General features: G+C 37.9%; 1 protein-coding gene across 1 annotated transcript in view; it reads right to left on the reverse strand.

Annotated features, from left to right (window-relative positions):
- LOC108049748 (protein sickie) overlaps positions 1–16,484 on the reverse strand; it is a 146,593-nt gene that overhangs the window by 96,053 nt on the left and 34,056 nt on the right.

Here is a 16,484-nt window from a genome sequence, read left to right on the forward strand (position 1 = left end):
AATTTATTTGTCATGTCAATATTAACGTCGTGTATCCCCACAGAGGCGGCACGAATACGTACACTCAGAGAGAATTTAGCTCTGTTTAAAAATATTAATACAGAAAATATATATATAATTCTTAAGTAAACTCCAATTTTAGAAATCAAGAACAATTATCAATAAATTCATTGCAGCTTTTGAAATCCATACATTACATTGTGAAAAATATACAAGTACTTTTTCTACTGAAAAATCTCATTATATATAGGAACCGATCATGAAAATATAAATAATTCAAACAAGTGGAAAAGGAATGTTTATACAGCATTAAATGTTCTTACTTAAAAAAGGGCACTCTTTAAATTAAAAACCAATGTTCTCCATTATTCGAAAAGAATTGCTTTAAAATAAATGAAATATGGGGCGGATTTGTTATAGTGCTTTATAAAAAAGGTAAAACTGTGACCCGAAAAAATATATAAGCCCTTTTTTTGTGACTTTGCCATCATATATTTCGTTTATTGTTTAAAATGCGTTTCCACACTTAATTCAATTTAAAGATTATTTTTCTCGGTATATGGACGTTTAGCGAACATGTGGAAGTTGCAAGTTGCTGCTTGAAGCCGAAACATAATTTACTGTGCCTTCGGTTAAATTTCGTTTGGGATGCGGTTTTTGTTGCTGCTGTCAACTTGCCGAGCTGACAAATATTTGCCAAAATCCAGGCAACCAACTACTCAGCAATTGTGAATTTAATTAGATTTTATCGGACAGGGGAGTTGCAGAATGGAAGTGAATTGGTTGTCTAATGCAGTTCGACGGTTCTAGAGCGTGCCAAAATATCTGGTAGTCACCGATAGACAGATGTTAATTCACTGATTGAGTTTCATCAGTGGAATATAGTTTCCTTATTTGTAGAATCGTTTTGTTTATGGTTTCGAATTGCCAATCTGCAGTAGTTTACTCTACCCACCCGACAGTATTCAATTAGGCTGAACAAACGCGGCGCAGCTAGGCCTCAAATTATAGTCTTATGATTTCCTGTCAATCTTAATGAATGTCTCTAACTGCACTACATATTCATACAATACGGCAGCTAGAAATCGTTTGAGCAAACAAGTAATAACCATAACAACGAACTGATTTGTCGGCCCATGAAGCGTGGCTAATTGCCGGCACTTGAATGCGTCAAAGTGAAAACTTGTCGACTCACCTAATGAAGTCATAAACAAGAATGCAGACTATGCAAATCGGCGAAAACCCTATTCCCATGTTGGACCTGACATAACAATGGCCAGAAGGCGCCTTTCGACCAGGCCAAAATCGCTTCGAAGGCGCAGCCTTCAGTGCCCAACTGTTGCCACTTTCAACTTTTTACTTCTTACGATTTTTTAACGCCTTTGCCACAAGATTTATGGTCGCACAATGCGTGACCAAGTCGCGGGAAAATAAGGAGTGGTTGCTCTTAGGCGGGGCAGACTGTGGGGCGAGTGGGGCACGCACCTTTCTTCCATGTTCATTTCGCACGAAATAAGAGTTGTCGTGTTAAAAATGTGTTCAATCAATATTTTTATTGCGTGCAATTCATTTTCAATGCAACCGAAGAAAACGAAAGAAAGGCAGAGTTTTGTAAATTAAATAAATTAATCAGGCATTAAGGAATGCAATTCGAAAGGCTTCTACTAAGTATTGCACCCAAATGAAATTTTATTATTTTCCCAGTTGATTACAATTTAGATATATACAATTTTTATCTTTTATAACTTTCTTTAATGAAGTCATTTAATCATTATTAATTTTCAGTAACGCATTTCATTTTAAAAACAATTTTAATTTAAAATTTTCGCATTGTCTTCGTCATTCCTTGGCAACCGGCCAAATTAAAAAGAAAAACATTGCGGCCGATCCCCCATAATTTATAATTACTCAGTTCCCGTAATTCAGTTTTCCTCGAATTGTAAAATGTGTCACACCATTCGCGCATAGAATTGCGTGGCGAATATTTTATGCTAAAGAGGCGAAAACTGAAACCGCAAAATGCAGCTGCAAATGCAGATGCAGATGGATATGGAATGGAAATGGCCATGCAACCGGAGGCGGTGGCATATGTGGGTGGCTTGACTGTCTGCCACCGTCATCACATCATCATCATCATCATGAACAGCATTGTAATCTGCGGCACGATCATCATCGTCATTGAGATTTATGTTTGTGTTTATGCTGCTGCTTGACATTTCCGCTGCGCTTCTTCAATCAAAAGACGAAGAAGCGCGAAAAAAATAAAAAAACTAAAATAAAATAAAACCTGCACGTACCAAAAAAATAATACAAGACCATCGTATCTGGACAGAGTGACAATGTGAACCAAAGTGGCAAACAATAAAAAGCAAGGTGGGGCGATAAATGATAAGGCACGTCGACTGCCTGATTGCAGTTCGAGTTGGACTTGCAGTTTAAGTTGAAGTTGAAGTTGGAGTTGAAGGAGAAGTAGTCCGTAATAAATGGGACTCTGCCCCACTTGGTTTCCTTTTGAGTGCCAGGGATTGCAGGGAAATGACGTGCTGCAGCAATTGTCCAATCTCGAACTGATTGAGTGGACGGCTATCTATTCAGCCGAGCTCCTTTGAAGGGCTCGACAGCCGAGGAAAATCATTCACGTGCAATTAATTAAGCCATTAGGTTCTGTTCAGGTGGGTTCGAGGAGTTCAATCGGCCAATAACCAAGACAAAGTGTATTTATATTAGAGGTATGGAAAATAAAAGAAGGATAGGAAGCATAGGCATAAATACACCCATTTATAGTATTTTAAAAAAGCTTTTAAGGTTCAGCAACCAAAAGATATATACTTTATAAATTATAAATAAATGTAGGTTTTATAGTTTATAGACTGCCATCTCCAACCTTCAACCGAAATTTGCTAAGATTCTGTTCTTTAATGTCTATGATTTTGAAAAAGTTACCGCCCTTTTGCAGCCTTTTGTTTTATCTGATTTTCGTGCTACCGTCCAAATGCGTCTACGTTTATATTTTATTCTTCCTGGTTATTATTAAACGTATTTTGATTGCCGGTTAGCTGAGCTACCTAAAAAGTTACTTCCTCGCTAAAGTCCTATATAATTAATGTGAATTTCGCCCACGAAGTTTGGCAATAATTCGCCCTCTGGCATACAAGAAAAAAAAAATTGGAACAAAACTGCTGTTGACTGAAGTTCGCCGACCATCGAGGGGCCCTCTAACAAGCCCAACGAAAACCCGAAACAAAATAACCGCAAGCCATAATAAATTAAATCAAATAATTTGTTTACTTTTGTCAAGAAATTTGTTGTGGCCACACAGAAAACACCAACGGGTATTACTCTAAACTCTGAACGACTATTTGATGAGCTGTGTTATCCATTAAGATATAGTTTAAATCACATCAGTTTGAATTATAACTTTACAGGTATTTTAAGTCCTTGATGTATCTATATACTATTTATAGCTATTGTATTTTTTTTACAAAAATATAATGTGTATATCAACTTACAAATTTGAATACAGATTTTATAGATTCAGCTTATGTTTTCACAGCCTAATATCTCACATGTATTGCCCTGGCTTATAGGCAATTGGTTATGAAAATATAAGCAATTTGTTTGTATACAAAATGTATTGATCAATTAAAGTTTCCAAGGCCTTATATGCCACTTCCATAGCCCTGACTTACAGGGTATCTCCGATTTTGGTTCACACACTGGCCAGAGCCAAGGCGAGACATTCGGAGTCGTGCTAATTTGTAGCGCCCATTTCCGTTCTTTATGTGTCGGATCCTCCGCGGATCCTTTGCTGCGGTTTTTTTGTGTTTTATTGGCAACCTCCGATTCGCGCTGTGCGGTCCACGAAAGTTTTTCTTTATTGATGCCCCACAATTAGCACGCCGCAAAGCCAACCGCCGTCCGTCGGCCGTCGTAAACAAAGCTTAACGCCCTTTAACCAGACGATACTTGGCTAACACAAAGTACACAAACCGCAAATAAACCAGCGACCTTGACTGCAGACCACTGGGTGAGCCCTGTGGATGACCACTGGCCACCGCCAACTGCAGCCGAACTGAGTCACTTTCGGTAACCCGGGAACAGGAAACCGGTTTAACATTCAACATTTGGTCGGGACGGCAAAAGGTTCTTTGAACCACCCGTTCTGAACCCGCTGATGGATTTATTTTGTGTTTAATGCGGCCGATTGTCGAGTAACGCGTGCCGTTTTTGAAATTTATTTCAAGGGAAGCGCGCCAGTTGACACAACTAATGGACTGCGTTAATGATGGGATATTAAAGGAATGTTTAGGGTAGTATCTCTGTGAAATCTCCATAAAATATGGGACGCTCTTCGTGGCCTAATAAAGTTTTATAAAATGCCACAGCAATATATCAAAGGAGTTTAGAATTAGGGTTTCCGAGAATGATGTTCAAATCTATTATTCATATGTTTATTAAAAAGCCAAAAGTGAAATAAATCATAATAAACTAAAATAAAGGATTTAAGCTATCCTCGATTATCAAAATTTTATCAAGAGTATCAGTGAAGTAATTATCAGTTAAATAATAATATATTGGCTCCCTAACAATTTACCTTTTTGGGTCCTTAATAATTTCATAAATTAAACCAAGACAATAAAGAAGTATTGATGCTGAAACACCTTAGATAGCCCATGTTTAATAATGATAAATGAATATTCCACAAGTTAACATTATGTTATGTCCCAAATCAACAAGCAAGTTTATTTTCACAGTCCAAATGTGCAAGAAAAGTAGTTTAATTTAAGCCCGGCATAAAATCTGCATTAGCACAGCCCACTAACCCACTCGCCACCCACTAATTGAGGTCTAGGGTCTTTCCACCTAATTGGCAAACACAATTTATGGCACCGAAAAACACTTTCCACACCTTTGCGACCACCACAGCCAGCAATAATTGGGAACAATCGGGCTTCAAGCAATGTTTGCCGTTTGCAAATTGGACAAATGTGTTGCGGAAGTTGTTAGAGAATCAAGAAGGGGAGGGGGGTGGTTGGTTAAATACGAGACACAGAATTCCATTTGCCATTCCATCGAGTGGCAAATCGGAAACAGACAAAACCAACTGACATGTCCGTGTTTTGAGCAAGTTTCGCCGTTGGCATTAATGGGTAACCAACTTGACAATGCGCATCGACGATTAGCAAGAGGTTTTTTGTCTTCTCCTCGCTTTGATGGCATTTTAAATTTCTCTTTGCATTCAATGAGAATGGAAAATCAAGACATGAAAAAAGAAGTGGTTAAAAATACAAGAACATGAACCTTTTTGCTCGATTCATTATACTTTTTAAATGGGATTTCGCAAAAGCTTATAATCATTTTTTATATTGGATATATCATCCATCATCTTTATTTATTTTCATTTTTATTGCATTTAATACTTTTTAAAATTTGTACTTTAAGTTTTAATAAAACACAAGGTCTTTCATGGTAAGCTAAAAGTGGGTTTTTAACTATACAATTCGTCTAAACGGAGTTAAAGATTTATAAATTTATAAATTTATTGATTTATAAGTATTAAAAATAAAAATAGTCGGACTTTCATATCTCGAACTTTGCCAACTTGAAAAGTCTAGCTAGTGTAATGGAAAAGACATACATGTAGAATAAATTCCCTCACTAATTGTTTATGTTCAATGACAGATGTTATTTCTGAACTTTAAAGCTCCACTTGGATTAATTCCGATTTCTCCCTAATTTCAGTTTGGTATGCCGGATCACACTTGTTGGTTTTATGTACATTTGGGAAGTCTCAATTAATCCAATTCCTCAGCCAGATCGGAGAACATGACGCACACGATGACTCACCATCGAGGGCAACTTCAACTCTACCACTTTGCAACTTCATTGGCCCCGCGGGCCAAAGTCCACAGACACACAGTTGCAACAGTTGTTTGTCTCGTGGCTGCGGCTTCAATTCAACATTTATCCGGCTAGACAAGCGACCAAAAACAAAAAGGCCTAATTCCGTCTGGCCAACCAGCTGTCAGCTTTGCCCATGCCGCACATATGTAAGGCTATGACTACCTCATTCCCACTAAACGGAGATGAATCCGGCCTAACTAGCGGGGAAAATTAAATTTAATTTTTGCCACACCGCCCAAATCTCGTTAAATTAATAAACTTCCAAGTCACTAAGACAGTTCGCGATGCAGTGGCAAGTCGGGCTCGATTTAACGCTCAATTTGGTGGCTTAGGCTTAGAGTTAAGCTCGAGTCTTAGCCTTCCATGGATGATGAATAGCCGGCGGTGGCCGAGGCTCATCGCAGTGTCAGTGATAAATAAAAGCTCATTAGTTGGCCCAATCTTTTGGCCAGGCCAGCTCAGCTCAGCTCAGCACCCACCCCCCACAGAAAACAGGGGCAATCGGACAATCTTGACAGATAGCCAGCCATTGACTTTTCGGTTCCCGTTCCCAGAAAGCCCAGCGGGTATTTCTATAAAATCACGATAACTGCACACGAAATCTGGCCAAAAAGCCACCCAAAAGTCGATCTCTCTGGGGGATTAGTTCAACGAAATTTAATAAGCCCCCGCGTTAACAAAGGTCAATAGCAATAATTATGTAATTTGTAGTTAGAATGGGCATTTTATTGTCAACCTCTGAAGAGCGACCGCCATCATAGCCATTGGCATCAACAATAAGAGGCAATAGAATGACAATAAACTTGGCCAACAATGAAGGGAAATGGGAATGAAAAGGTAATTTAATGGATGGAGAGTACGTTAAGAGTGGCTTATGAGGCAGTGGCTTGGTTTAGGACTTTGAGAGGGGTTTATAATTTTACTACATTTATTTTAAATAAGATAGAAATTAAGAATTAAGCCCTTTGGAATCTTTCAATATTTTGTTACATAGCTTGTTAGAAAAGGTAAACCATTTTTCCCACATTGGAAAAGTATAACAATTTTGCCAGTAATTTACTTCTCACGAATTTTTAATACATTTTTAAAGAAAAAATTAAGTTTGTACCTTAATTAAAAAGAACCAAATGTTTAATATTCGTTAAAATTTAGAATTTGCAGAGGCTAAGGTAATTAAGTTAAAATCCTAAAATTGTAATTAATTTATAAATTTGCTACTTATTTGTATGGTTTACAATCAACACAGTGTTCTCCTAGATTCTCCTATCACAATTAATATCCATGAAATTCCAATTGACCTATTGACTTCCATTCCTTTTACTACCTATATGTGCTACCTCCATTCACACCGATTACAGCAGAACCCCCGTGGCCAAGACTACGCCACTGATCCGGCGCAGCTGTGCCCCGATTTTAGCCGGAATAGATGGGCACGTAGCCGAAGTTTTGCCGCACACGCCTAGCCACAAAAGGCCAAAAATTACCTATAGGTATGGGTATACATGTGGCTGTATGTAGGTGAAAAGGTGAGCCGAAAGGAGGCATATAGAGTGGTGGGGAAAAAGGTTCACGATTTGGGCAGGGGAAAGTCATAAAAATGACGTGGCTAACAGGACGCGCAGATGGGAGGGGCGGGGGTTGGAGATCGAGGACGATAGGTTAACTGGGGGCGTGGCAATCGCGCCTGCCAACGGTTTTCTTTTCGTTCATTTTTTCCTTCACCTTTTGACAGATGTGTCATGATAATTAGTTTTGGCCCGGTCTATTCCAAAAAACTGACGGGGGTTTCATGCGTGTGTGTGGTGACTTCTTTTTTATGACTCCTCGCATTGTTTATGTTGATTTGATGTTAATTTATCGTAAAATTGATAAATATCTCAGAGGGAAACAATGGGGGAATAGGTCAAACATTTTCATTTACCTCTTCAACTTTTTCGTTTGTTTTTTGGCTGCTGTTGTGTTAGCTACTTGAGGTTACTTGACCTGCATACGTCGGTGGCACGAAATGGTTTTCGTTTCTCTTGTTTATTTTTAAGTTTCGTTATTTCTTTTTTTTCGAGTTTAATTGGAGCAAGGCAAAAGACACTTGAACGAAATTTTTAATTGATATAATCTATTGTGGAATTCGCGCACAAAATTGTATGTACAATATGCACATTTAAGGCAATCAACGCTCGCAATTAAACAAATGAAATTTTCTTTCTCAAGCTTAAAAGATCATCGAAAAAAATTTGCATGAAATCAGCATCTGCACTGGCAGAAAACTCAAGCTTACACACTTTATTTATTTGTTTTTTATGGACACTTAACACTTCTAATTAGCCAATCAGCTGATTTTAATTAGCAATCAATTTTATACGCTCGTTTTTATTAATTCCCGCGTAAACTCTGTTTTATGTTTCTTTTTTGGGGAGTTTTTAACACACACGAGACTTTCGAGCGATGAAAACCAAACTGACTTCAGCAACAGTTGGTTGTCTACTGACTCGTAACCGGCAAAATATCATCGATCGTGCCATCGATTCTTCGGTCGACTTCGGCTTGACTTCGGTTTAAACGTCTTGATTGTTTTGGATGGTATCATCTGTTTCTGCCTTTGTTTTGTTTGTCCATTGATCGCACAGCTGTGAGGCCCAAAAGTCCCCAGCAACATTTTGCAGACAGGTTTAGTGTGTTGACAGACACAAATGACTGGGAAATGTTGCCGAGCATGGCAGTGTTTTTCTGACAGTGCTGACGGTTTGGCGGGTTTTTGTTTAACTCAGATGTGTGAGATATCTGCTAATTATAACTTTTAGATATATTTTAACAAGTCATTTGGTATTTAATTTGGATCAAAGATATTATTTTGCTTTCTTCTTAAGTTTTATTTTTTCATGAGAAGTGATATACAAAAAATCAATATTTTGTTAAAACAGTTTATCCATTTCTTTCCAGTTTTTTGCAATATTCTTATTTAAATTAATAATTAAATCTTTTCCCTTTTGATATATTTTAATTTAATATTAAAACGTGCGAAACTTGGGAGCACATATGCTACTTTATAAAAATATACAGTTTCGATATATATTTATTAAGTAGCATATGTACTCCCCAGAAACTCTTGGCAACATGTTGCTGAAAAGATATTGTACTAGCTGGATTGTATTTGTTGTTGCTGCCATGCCCAGACATAAACACATTTCAGTTCTTCAATTTTGATTTCTGCTTTTTTTTGACAGTTGTGGGGGTGTGCGGGACTGTCTGCTATATCGTTCTGGTTGCAATGAGTAAACAAATTTTAAATGGAATTTTCAATAAGTCATCAAAGAGGTACGCAAGCCATACATATATCCCGCAGCATCTAGATGATGCCTTTGTCTTGACGGATCACCTCTTGTTTTTGTTCCCTTGAATAGGCTCGTAAACTCCGACTGTCCCACATGCCACACTCCCCAAGATAAACTCAATGATCTCGCGGGTAATTCATTCAATGAACATCGCCGAGTTCAATAGTTTCATAAATTTTAATTGCAAAAACATTCAAGACAATGCCCAAAGAACAAAACCCGAACTCACTGCCAAAATGAAGAAGTAGGCCAAGCTGTGCAGTTTGTTCTTTCGAGTTGTGATTTACATGGCACAGCGAACTCGCGAGTCAACAATTAAAGTAACCACAAGCGAATGAATAACAAAAGTGGCAATCGATAAATCTATATGATGATCACGATTTGTTCGCATCGCCAAAAAATAAGTGCTATTGAATTAAGGAGATGGATTGAGTTGGGTTCCTAAAATACTCTTTTAACACATTTTTTTTTAAATTCAAATATTTTTATCTTTTTATCATTCCCTAAGATCAATAATTTGTTAAAGAAACAGCAGATCAGAATGCAAAAAAAATATTAATCTATGAAATTTTGAATATTTAACTTACAAATTAAATCATGTTTAAAGCATAATTACAAAATGCTATTAATTAAAGCTATTATTTTAATGTTCTGCCAGATTTTATTTTTATTAATTAATTTCCCTTTAATATTTTTAAAGAATTTTTTAAGTGTCTAAAGGGATCAATCTTTGTCGCTCTTTAACCAAATCCTCTTAAAATGAATGACCCAACCATATCTCCTCGCCATTATACTTCCATCCCAAGACCACAAAGCAATTGCGACATGCTGAGATCCCAGATCGTTCCTCAGATCGTGAAAATCCCCTTTGTAACCCCAGCAATGCCAATCTTAAATAATGTGGGTGGCTTCGGCCACAAAATCCGAATCGATGATAAATTGCAATGAACTTCTCGCTGTGGCCTCCAAAAAATGATGTCAACAAGAAGTTCGCTGCCCATAAATTTGGAAAAAGCCAGACCACAGTGGAAGAAATCGGGGGGGAAAACACACACAGAAATATGCTGGCTGGGTCAACCTGTAGCCACAGAGCACAAAGACTGCCAAGTGTATGTAGAGGCCTTTGGAAGTCTGCATCTCCGTCTAAATTTAGATAAAACATCTTGCAGAGCACTCGAAATGAGGTCGACGCTATGTTCCGCTGTTTGAAGTCGTTTTCGAGGAGGCAGGCAGTGCAATTAGAGGAGCATCAGCAGCATCCATAACGCTTTTGGGGCCCCGTGTCTAATTAAGTGCGTGAATCTTGGCAAGACTTGCTCAAAAAAACAGACCGAAAATAGAAATGTATTTCCACACATTACACATTTTGGACTCGGTCCAAACTTCTAGCAGTTTAGCCAGCCAATTGAAGTGTATTTCACTTCCGCTTTTGTTTGTCGACCAAACAACCAGTCGCAAAGCCAGAGAACCCAAAAACCATAACCGCAGCGAAAACAAAATCCAGACGGACCGAAGACCAAAGACCATCCATGTCCATGTCCATGTCAACTGGCACAGCAGGCGACAACCGGCAAACATCTGTCCAAGTTATCAGTGGAGCTAATGCCAGTCGGACTAGTCGGAATCCTTTGGCCATGAGTCTGGGTCTGGGTCTGGACTGCCCCAATGACAATTAACGGGGTACAACCGCAGTTAAGTACCAGACTGGGCCCTGCACCACCGCAATCCCCTCTTGTGAGTTGCTGGAAAAGCTAAACAAAGTTCTCGAACACACAGAAACACACACGACCGAAGGGGGATTTACATTTGTAATTAGAAAGCTTTGGCGAAACTTTGACGAATGAACAACCAAAAAACGAAAAAGGGAAAATACATCGAAATAAACTGCTGATGGATACCCTTAAAATAACACACATAATTCAGGAAAAGGTTTTAAAATTAAATATTACATGGCGTTTATTTAAATAAATACAAATTTTGTGATAATCTTAAAGTTCATGGATAGGAAATGTGTAGGAAATTACACATATAAATAAGACAAATATCAAATAAAATAAGTTATGGAGAACCCGTAATTTTAATTTTATAAAAATTAACATTCTTTTATTTATCAATATATTTCTAAAGTACTCTTTTATAGCATACATATATCCAAACGCAATTAAGAAACTTTCAGTTGCCAACTTGTTTATTACAAATTATATATCCAATTAACTGGAAGAGCACTTCAGAGAAAAAGAACAAACTAATGAAATAATGTTGTGGTCCAAACAGTTTTCGAGATGGCTCAATTTTGCCATTTCAACCGGCTTACATGGCGTATGATAAACAAACTTTCAAAGCGAATCAAGTGCACTTGTTCTGTTGGCCAATAGCAACTTGGCTTATGGGACCCGCTTAAAGCAGGCTTAGAGTTGTTATATTTCTAAGTGAAAAGAATTGCCATTTAAGTGGAGGGGTAACTAAAGTTTAGTGCGGCAACTGTACTTGAAAGTTTTCCGCTGGCCTGATCACGTGCCGCAACTAATTTATGCAACAGAAGGCGCCGTCATTGATTGGCTGCCACGCCCTCTTTTCCAGCCACATCTCCGCCGCCCACAATTCTTTTCTTCTCGTGCAACTTAATTTGTGTGGCGAAATTTATGGATGCTGCACGTGCAAAATGGGCCTGGTTGGGCCTCCCAGAAAGTTTTTACCGCCTGATTTGTGGTTACAAAACTTTTTTGTGTTTCTTTTTTTCTTTTTTCATTGAAAAAGGGAACAGTTGATTTTAATTTTGTTTGTTTAACCCGTAAAATTGCAGAAGATTGTGCAAGCGAGAAGTCGACTAAAATTAGACAATTGAAATGTACACAGAAAAAAGCTTAGCCCCCGACCAACATTTGTGGCATTGTTAACTTTAATGTAGCCATAAAAAAAACTATGCATTGTTTACCATGAAAACGATGCAGGAAAGGCGAAAGAGAAGGTATTTGGGCAACGAGAGGAATTTCCCTAAAAATAAATCAAAGTCTGCTGCATTAATGAACTTCAATTTGAGGCCAGATGCTGCATCCTGGATGCAAACACGGAAAAAAGGGGAGGAAATCCTATCCCCTTCCTCTGTTGCCTGCCACCTAAGCAGATTTCATTTTAGATAAAGCAAACGTAAGCTTTTCCATTGAACTGCGAACATTGAAAATGCCCGACAGGTGAAGAGATGGAAAAGCCAACGAAAAAGATTTAGGAAAAGGGATTGGAGTGGAAATAGGGCTTGTGCACGAAATTTTTATGCATTTGCATTTATCTTAAGTGGGCTTCGACGTGTAAACTGATTGGAGCCGTAATTTTTTTGAAAAGATTGAAATTGGCTGGGTGCTTTCGATCCTTGCTTACATTTTGTCCGGAGTCGCATTATAATTTAAAAGGAATTTTATTGATCCATAAAGGCAAATCTGTTTGCAATTTTCATATTTTTCTAATAAATCAATTGTTTGCTGCAAAGTTCTTAAGCTGTTTAAATGTTCTCTCTAAAATCACAATAAGTCTTTAAGTCATATGAACAATTATTTTTGCATGGTCTTTCCTTGCGTATTTGCATAATATTTACTCAACTTTTTAAGCACTTAAATCCATTTAAGCCTGAAAAGAAAACCTCAAACTCCCTTATTGCACTTCAATCAGGGCGTTTATCATAACAACAATGGCAAGGATTACTTCCTTCGAAAGGCAAATCAGTCAAGCGCATTAAATTGTGCTATTGTTTTAGTTTAATTACATAATAATTGGCTTGTAGGTTGTTATTCATGTTTACCCTGTGCTAATAACTGCAAGCAGCTTATGGAAAAAGCCACAACAACTCCAGCAAAGCGTAATCAATGCAGGAAGAATGGCCATGGAAATTGGCAACAACAGGCGTTTCTTGGCCTGTAAAAGACAGGACCAAAAGGACAAAGGACAAAGAAGCAAGACGGGCAATTATATAAGACACAGCATGTGCTTATTTTGATTTAATTTCCCATTTAAGACTTTGCCTGCACGTTATTTACATACTTGATTGGGAAAATCTTCATGTAAGGCAGAAAGTGGGAGCGTTTACCATTTTACCTTTTTGACTTGCAGCTTCCACATGCTCCCTTTGTTTAGTTTGAGAGTGGAAATCAAATTAGTAGCGTAGTAAAATTCATTTGAGTAAATTTGCACAAATTGCTCTTTGTTACGGCAATGACTCAGCTGAAGGCAGGACCTTAAGAACAAAGTGAAGGGAGTCCAGTTGAAAGGATTCTTTAAGATTCACAGACATGTTCCATTGGAAAATTTTCACAAAGTGGATCCTGGCAAATATAATTATTTGGTTTACTTTAAATCGTTTGCCTAAAGTAATTAAAAATTAAGCTTGGTTTATGGTAATTACACCATGGACATTAGCCTGAGGCAGGAACAATTAAATATTAGACTAAGTACAAGAAAAGCTTTAATATATCTTTACTCTCAACGACAAAAAATTCCCAAGGAGAATGTTTAATAAAAAAGGCACTTTTTCAATGGCGAAAACTATTTTAACGACTCTGTTAACTCTTCCATATTAACAAGAGTGCAGTTCAAACTGCATTCCGATGTTGGCAAACTTTAAGCCACCTTTTCAACCCGTTTCTGCTTAAACTCAATTTCTGCGGTCTTTAATTTGGATGCCTGAGAACTTTGGTGTTCGGGTTTTCTCCTACGCGTTGGCAAGTGCCGTCGCTAAAGTTGACTTTGAACACTTTTACGTTTCGCTGATTTTTCAAGAGTTTCGTTTTCCCATTTTTTGTTTTCGCCTGTGGTTCCAGCCACATTTGACTTTGGTCCGGATCCTTTGGCCGTTTCAGCTGCTGCCGCTGCCTGCTTCGTCGTCACTCATTAGAAAAACGTTGCAAAGTCGAAAAAAATGTGCACTACGTGTTGCAGGGGAGAAAAAACGGCAATGAAAACCCTCATGTAAAGTTTGCACTGGCAAAAAGTAGCTGGCAGCAAAAAAAAAAAAAGAAAAGGTAAAGATGGTGGAGAAAAGACCAAGAAAAGTTTATTACAAAGTTTGGACTGAAACACGCGCCAAAGAAAGGAGAGCGAAAAACTAAAGTTTAATATTTGATTTAAAAGTTGATAAAATTTACTTTAGTCTGCACTCAATGCACTCAGCACGGTGTTATTTGTTTTTATTGAATTTGTTCAAATGTGTCTTGGCCAGATTCCCTTGTTCGTCGTCCTTTTTTTCGTCCTTTCCCACAGGCTTTCATTTTTTGGCCGAGCTGCACTTGGTTTGCGTCCTGGCTACCACGTGGATTTCTCATTTCGCCATGCAAATATGAAAAACAAATGGGGGAAATGAAAGAGGAGTGCAGTGAAGAGAAGTCGCCGGTTTTGCAACAAAAAGCACTGCCCTGAAAATGGGAAAATTTTCAAATGCATTGTTTGCTGGCTTTGAAATGGAAAACACGAATAGTGCGATAAAAAGGGACAGAGCATGGGCATTGTTATGAGCCAGGATATGAATGCAGTGGCGGGGGTCACTGGGGGGTTGCTAAACAGGTATAAAGCCACGGGGGCACTCTGTTTTGGGTAATAGATAAAGTTGTAAAGGTACAATCTGCGGGGAGTATGGGGCCACAACAAACAGAAATTTAAATGGCACACGACGCAAAATGATTGAACAGGGAATAACAATTGAATTCTATTGCAATTTTACCAGCAACAGGGGTTACATAAAAATAACATTTGAATTGATTTAATATTAGAGTCCTTTGTACTATGTATGTTTAATAAAGAATACAAAATTACTTAACTTGGAATCTTTAAATTCAGTTTTCAAATGTTTTAACTAATTTTCTACCATTCAATAAAATATTTTTATATGTTACAACCTGTTCCAATTTTCAGTAGTTCATTAATTCCTCAGAGCCACTAAAACTAAATGTAGAATGTTATAGAAAATTATATAATATTGGTAATAGCAGGTATAGATATATATAAAATTATAAATTTAATTGAACCAGTTATCAAAACAAGGAACTTTATTAGCAAATAGACTCTTTAGAAAGTTGCACCTGGTTCAATCGTCGAATAAATGTGGCTACATTTAAATATAGGTGCATTAAATTTGTGAATTTCATTTTAGCATGCAAATATATTTTCATGTTTTCCTGTTCCGCCCGCAGTTATTTGCATTTCCATTCGGAGCGGAAAGCATTCGCTCGCCATATAATCATAAACCTGCACCTAAACGTGTTAGCCTTCCCCTTCCACATAGAAAACACACAATTTTCGCATGCTACCTACTAATTTCGGTTATATTTTTTTACCATTCTTTTATTCGTCTATATTTGAGCGGCAAATTGGCAAATTGAGTTTGTTAGTCCAAGCTCCTGCTCGTCAACTATATATATATATATATAGATATATAGAGAAATGTGCAATGCATTGCATGGCTCCGAGCTCCTTCATCTCAAATAAACCCAATTTGGCGCCCATGTCACATACGTCATCGCGACTGGGCCACGCCCATTTTGGGGCAAGTTTCGCTGGCAATTTGTCAGCTATTTTTTCCCCGTTTTTTGGTTTTTGTTTTCCCGATTCTTATATTTTCCTTTGCTGCATCACGTGCCACAACGGCGCACGTTTAGCTGAGCTTATCATTTTCTCAAAGTCTTTGTGTCTCGTGCCATCTCTATCGCGCAGTCCCTGCTCACTATTTAATATGCAAAACGTCAACTAACCAAAAACTGACAAAGTTGAAATAAATTTTTATTTCATGGACCCGCTTTCAGTCTCTGTTTATATATCGGCAATGAACTTGCCGCAGATTCAGCGCAGAACCTTGGGGAGCCTTTTTTGGCGTTCTAAGCTGAGAGAGCCTAGCGAAAGCATTTTTTTTTGGCAATCTTCTCACGTAGCAGACGGAAAAGTAAAAGAAAATGAAAATAAAAATAAAAAACACCGACAAATTCACCGCTGTGAAGAATCCTTGCGGCATCCGAAAAGCCAAACTTTTTAATTTTAATTTTAATTTCATAAATGCAGTGAAGTGCAGTGCGGGCATCGCTGCTGCAGTTTCGAAATCGCTGTCATCATCCCAATTCAATCAGAGGAACCGGAGGAGCAAATGCCACCTGGCGCCAAATTGCTTAGTGCGGCGGAAATCATCATTTTCCAACTCGTAACTGAATTGCGGAGCTGCCGCCGCAACACGGATAAAAAAGTTTGTCATACGCCCCGTGGTACGGCCAACACGGCAGA

This window comes from Drosophila rhopaloa, unplaced genomic scaffold (genome assembly GCF_018152115.1).
Source record: "Drosophila rhopaloa isolate 14029-0021.01 unplaced genomic scaffold, ASM1815211v1 contig_2, whole genome shotgun sequence".
Lineage (NCBI taxonomy): Eukaryota > Metazoa > Arthropoda > Insecta > Diptera > Drosophilidae > Drosophila > Drosophila rhopaloa.